We start from the raw sequence: 6,394 nt of genomic DNA on the forward strand, positions 1-6,394 counted from the left end.
TATCAAAAAGTGATTAGAGAAATTGCTTTCCGAGGCGTTGCGTGCATTGGTTTACTGATATTCAATGGACGTGTCAAGGGAAGCATAGATTAATATCAATGCCAACTATTTTTTTTCTTTCTATTTTATGGTTAACTGATTTTCTGTCAGTTGGGTCAATTGTTGGATTGTGACATGATTTTTCCCTTTTGCTTATTTGTGTTGCTTCTTATGGTGAACTCTCTCGTAGTAATACAAAAAAAATGAGGGATGTTCAAGTTTCCGAAGCATATATCAAAGTGTTCAGTACTAAACAGCGTGGTGCACAATCAATTGCATCTTGTTACCTGTCTCCTGCTACATTTTTCTTTTTCTACTTAGTTGTTTTGGTGTTTAGACGCATTACAGATTATTTTTTTGGGTCTCTGAGTAATTGGTACAGATCCAAGCTCAGCTATTGGAAAATGAGTAGTAATTAAAACTTTACTAATATTGATCATTATTCTTTTAGGGACGATTTCAGAAACTTGTTTGACTTTTTTTCTCTATAAAAGAATTACAATATGATTAATTTACCCTTCCTAATGTTCTATTTTGTTTAATTAATTTTATCAACTTTTTTTTAACTCTTTTATAATAGAATAAGTATTCAATCTTTTACAGCAACAATCTTCAAGTTGGAGGACAAATTAATTCCCCCGAAATGGAAATCGATGAGTAAAACAATGTCGGGCTGCTGTGATTACAATAAGCCTAAACCACTATTTACTCCATCATAACAATTTTCGGATTAGTGAGTATCTAATGAGGAAGAGCAACTGCTAAATCCTTTGGAAGTTGAGATTTCCAAGAATGACGACAAAGCTCGTTTGTACAATTCAAAATTTTATTCATGTTTAATTATAACTCTAATTTTCAAATATTATTTTACTTTTTTGAAAATTTTATAATTCTTATGTTCAAACGCCCATAAAATATGATGAGATTTTCAAAACACTCAAAGGAGAAGATGAATAGTTGAGGTGGCAAGCCAAGTGGGTACTACATAGGATTGGATGTTTGGATTTATAATGGAAAAAGAGTATATTTGAACCAATAGTATAATGATATGGGTATATTTGGATTTAAAGTGTAACAACATACTATATTTGGATAGTTGGACTAAAGAGTATAATGAGGGTACATTTAAAACTTTTTTTGATTGTATAATGAGGGTATATTTGGACTTAAGAGTATAATGAGGATACATTTAAAAAAAATTTTTGATTGTAGAAGGGTATATTTTCACTATAGACCATGTTAGCAATGTTGTTGAACATTGTAAAATTTAAGGTGAACTTGTTGCATTTAAACTTTTGGTTAGGATTTTGCAACCTGCAAGAGTTATTCCTTTTTCATAAGGCTTCTAATAGTTTTAGGTGCTTTAATTGATTGTAATAGGACACAGATTGATTATCTACTCCTTGGGAAGATCACAGATCATAAGGTTATCCAGAATGAGATTGTTAGGATTTAGCATAGCCTGTTGGTTATGGATATATAGGTCACGATGAAGAGGAAGAAGAGGGCTGCGTAGTCAACTTAGGATCATGTGGGTAGCCTTGACCAAGGTCAAAGCTCAGGAGCAGGGATCGAAATTGCTGGTTGTGGGGGCATGGAAGAGCAGTGGGGACGCAAGTGTTATGTGGAGTTTAACTTTGTCACGCCCCGAACCTGAGCCTGGACATAACACGGCACTCGGTGCCTGACTACATATGACCGAGCGAACCAGCTGATTGAATATTTATATACTGAAAGTTTGATTGATATAAATTAAAGTGTGAATACCAATATAAGTCTGAAACATATAAGTAGTCAACATTGTTTAACATGAAAAGCTTGTGACTCTGTTTAACTGTTATTCTAGTCAATGAAGCCTATAATGAAGTACTCAAAACACTGACTCTAAAAATACTGAAGACTATAAAGTAATGATAATGTCCCGAAAGAACTGGGGTTCACCAAATAGCTGGTACGTGAATCCTAGCGCTCTGAGTCGTCAATCTGTAAATCATGACCTGCATTGTGATATGCAGGCCCCTGGCAAAATGGACGTTAGTACATTTGAATTGAACTAGTATGTAAAGCAACCGAAAGAAAGAAATATAAATGCTAAAATTGATACTGAGCTGATAACTGAAACTCAAATGATAATTGATAACTAAACTTAACAAAGGAATTAAGGTTATGAATACTTCCTCTTTTAAATGATGAACCACCTATATATCTGAATAAATAAACTGTGGTCTAAGGCCCAATATATATGTTCACAAACTGCGACCTCGGACCCAAGTATACATATACATAACTGCGGCATTAGGCCCAAAAATGCATAAAGCATAAACTGCGGCCTCAGGCCCAAAGATGCATAAAGCATTAACTGCGGCCTCAGGCCCAACAGGTGTTCAACATTCAGGAATTTAGAATTAGGAACTGAGAATCATACTCCAATATATAATACTAAAATACTGAAATATATCGAGTTACATAATACTGGAATGCTGAATAGAACTAGACTACGACATGTATTTATAATAAATTGATTTGTCATAACTGAACTCATAGGAGATTGAACGATTATGAAACTATTCCATCTAGAGAATAGAAGTTCTACAACAATTCATGGAACTAAGTCATAATTACTTTCTAAGGAAACTAGTAACAATCATAAAGAATGGGACGTAGGGAGAATCATAAACATTCTCAAACGTAAAGAGAGTTAGCTTTACATACCTTACCTCTGGCCTTTTTTAAAGAGTATCACGATGTTCGTCGCCTCTTTCAACGATAATCTATGTCAATATATATATCAAGAGGAACCAATATTAGCATTAATGCTCCTGTTTGAGTAACTTAGGAATTTTGTCAACACCTTATGGGTGTAAAGCCTCATATCCCTTAGTAATTGGTCTTTTCTTCACCAAGTTCTCATTCTACTACTTCTAGGTGATTCTACAATCCCAAATAGATGTAACTAACACTATTTCTCATTACCCAAATGTTTACAACAATCATAACTCAATAATCCAAAACCCTAGCATAGTTTTTATGGTTCTCTTTATCAAACCCATTCACTGTTCTCCTAAAAATTCATCAATTCATAGTTATAAATGATTAGGGAGTTGAAACATTACCTTTTCATAGTTCACTCCTCTTGAATTCGAGTTCTAGGGTTTCCTTTCTCAACAATGGTGTCTCGATCGAATATCTAATGAGTGAAAGGATTTACCCATGTTAATAAAGTGTTGGAGAATTGAAATTAACTTAGAATCATCGTTAGAACTTACCTTGGATGATGGAGAGATCTTGGGGAAGTTGGGTTCTTGAGAGCTCCCCTTTCTAGAGCAAATGTATGGGTTTGGGGTTGTAGGGAACGAGGTAGGGTTTAAATAAGTGTACGCGTCCCAAAAATTGAGGAGAAAATAAAAGTAGCTCGGATAAATATCATCGGCGTGAGGCATCGTAGGGGCGCCAAAATAACTGTGCAAGGCGCCATCAGAGGCGCTAAAACTACAGTGCCTTGCACTGTTTGGGGCGCTGAGTTTTTATGGCCTTGCACTGTCTATGTCCGTGAGTTTTTATGGCCTTGCATTGTCTATGGCCATGAGTTTTCATGGCCTTGCACTGTCTAAGGCTATAAGGCGGACCTCCCATAAACTTAGTCAATTCTATTGAATATTATGCACCTCACTCTCGGTCTTGATTCTAAAATAATTATTTTCAACCATACTCATCCCGATAGGACTTCACGTGTATAAAAGGTCACATTAATACTCATTTAACGCATCCACAACTAATCTGGATTTATGGAGTGTTACAACATCGAACTGTATTGGAGTAGCCGGGGGAGAGGTGTTAGGGATCTCGCAAGGTTACTCTGACGGCCACAAAAAGGGATTTGTGGTAGAGTGAAGAGGTCCAAAGAAAAGTAGAAGCCAAGAAAGTGGTGTATTTGAAGTTAATTGAGAGTGTAGATGAGGAGAAGAAGACGAACAGGAAGTGGTATAGGAGGAAGGCTAAGAAAGAGGCGAAGTTAGCAGTTACCGCGGCTAAGATTGCGGCGTTTGGACATTTGTATGAGAAACTTGGGGTCGAGCGGAGGGACAAAAAGTTGTACATGCTAGCCAAGGTCAGAGAAAGGAAGGCCCATGACCTCGAGCAAGTGAAGTGTATCAAATACGAGGAAGACAAAGTTCTATTGGAAGAGGCACAAATCAGACGAAGATGACATGCATACTTTCATAAACGCTTGAATGAAGAGAAGAATAGGAACATCGTATCGGAGCAGGGTGATTGAAATAGACGCTTGCATCCGGTGTCCTGTGTGATAAGAATATACCACTAAAACTTAAAGATAAATTCTACAAAGTGGTTAGGCTGACTTTGTTGTATGGGGCAAAGTATTGCCCAGTCAAGAACTCTTATGTCCAGAAGATGGAAGTAGCTGAAATGAGGATATTAAGATGGATGTGCGGGCATACCATGATAGATAAGATTAGAAATGAAAATATTCGGAAAAATGAGTAAGTGGCCCTCGTGGAGGCTAAGACGCGGGAGAGAAGGCTGAGATGATTCATGCATGTGAAGAGGAGAAGCACATATGCCCCAGTTAGGAGGTATGAGAAGTTGTCCTTGGTGGGAATGAGGAGAGGTAGAGGTAGAACATGGTACAACTTAAGCTTACCGAGTACATGACCCTTGATAGGAGGGTGTGGAGGCCGAGGATTAGAGTAGAAGGATAGTAGGTAGTCGAGCGTTTTACTTTTTCTTTCCCATATCGGTAGTTTTTGTATTAGTATGGTATCTTGTTATTCCTAGATCGTTGTCACTACCTACTGTTTCATTGCTATCTTTTGCTTCGGTTTTCTTAATATCTTGTTCTTGTTATTGCTTGTCGTCACTGCTTCTTTTTATCTTTTCTTTAGCCGAGGGTCTAATGGAAATAGTATCTCTACCCACCGGATATGGGTAAGGTTTGCGTACACCCTACCCTCCCTCCCTAGAGGTGATTAAGTCTTGATCTAATTATTACCTTTATTTTATCAATTCTAATGTCTATCTTTAATTGTTTTACTTAGTTTTTATTTCCTTGATCTTTAGTTTGTTTGTTATCACCTAGTCTAATTTTAAAAAAGCTGGGTAAGGAAATGCAAAATAAAAGCAATTAAAACAACCATTTTAAATGGTAGCTTGAGGGAAAAAACTTTCAACTCAAAAGAATCTTTCCTTAAAAGATATGAACGTGAGGAAGTTATACAAATTAAATAAGCTTTGAGAAGTTGGTCTATCTGTTGACAAATGCTCTTCTTTTTTAAAAAATTGAAAAATACTCCAGTGTTGGAATTTATTTTAAAATTAGTATGGTACTTGGCTGATTCTATAATTATATATTTATATTCATCCCTACTATGATATTTGACTTATTATAGCTTTGTACACCTTTTAACAATTTTACTATTTACTAAAGGGGTAAATAACTCAACGAGTGCTTATATATTAAGAGAGTATCACTTTTTGGTACTACAACTAATTGACTATAATCATCAATCAATAAAACCTCTACTAATAAATTATCGTAGACTTGATAGATAATAGGTAAATCTGTAAGTATATCTTCTTTTATACTAATAGTATCATTTTTTCCTACTACTCGTATTTTGAGTTTCCGAGAATTGGTTATTTGAGAGACCAAAAGAGATATTTCTGTTAGTAAAGGTTAAATGTATTTAGTTGATCGATAATCCAAGTGAAAATCTGTCAATGACTCATGACTACATCTGCAATTGCTTGGAACTTGGAAGTAAAAGGGCAGGTGCCAAAAAAAGCATCTTAAAAGGTGTGGTCTAATGGTTAATATAGTAATTTTTCTAGTCTAGCAGCTAATAAAGTGGGATTAAACTTATGAGAGATTAGGATTCAAACCTCGGCTGATTTTTCTCGTTTGTCCAAATTTTGGTGGACAAAACTAAGTACTTTTGTTGGTGAAAATTAGTAGCAAATATCAAACACATTTTGCACTAACCTGGAAATACCTCAAGCGCTCTTTACATGAAATAATTAGCCATTTAAATGATTTCTTAGGTTCATCTTTCACACTAAAGTTATTAAACGAGCGCTTACATATACGAGCTTGAGATATTTTCAAGCCAATGCGAAATGTGTTTGATTGGTACAATCTACTATAAGTATTCAATCAGAACAAGATCTGGTTAAAATGTCTAAATGAAAAATCATGGCAACTTTATGAACGAAGGGTCTTCTTATTTGTTGTATATATATATATATATATATATATATATATATATATATATATATATACACACACACACACACACAATTGTTACGTTTTCAATGGTCTGGAACTCAAATTGCACCG

General features: G+C 35.4%; 1 non-coding gene across 1 annotated transcript; it reads left to right on the forward strand.

Moving 5' to 3' along the window:
• Nucleotides 1-200: 200 nt before the first annotated feature.
• On the forward strand, nt 201-344 carry LOC142168591 (small nucleolar RNA snoR137). Its single transcript, XR_012698438.1, has one exon. It is a non-coding gene; the product is annotated as a small nucleolar RNA snoR137 (small nucleolar RNA).
• Nucleotides 345-6,394: the final 6,050 nt, after the last annotated feature.

This window comes from Nicotiana tabacum, chromosome 13 (assembly GCF_000715075.1).
Source record: "Nicotiana tabacum cultivar K326 chromosome 13, ASM71507v2, whole genome shotgun sequence".
In the NCBI taxonomy this organism is placed as follows: Eukaryota; Viridiplantae; Streptophyta; class Magnoliopsida; order Solanales; family Solanaceae; genus Nicotiana; species Nicotiana tabacum.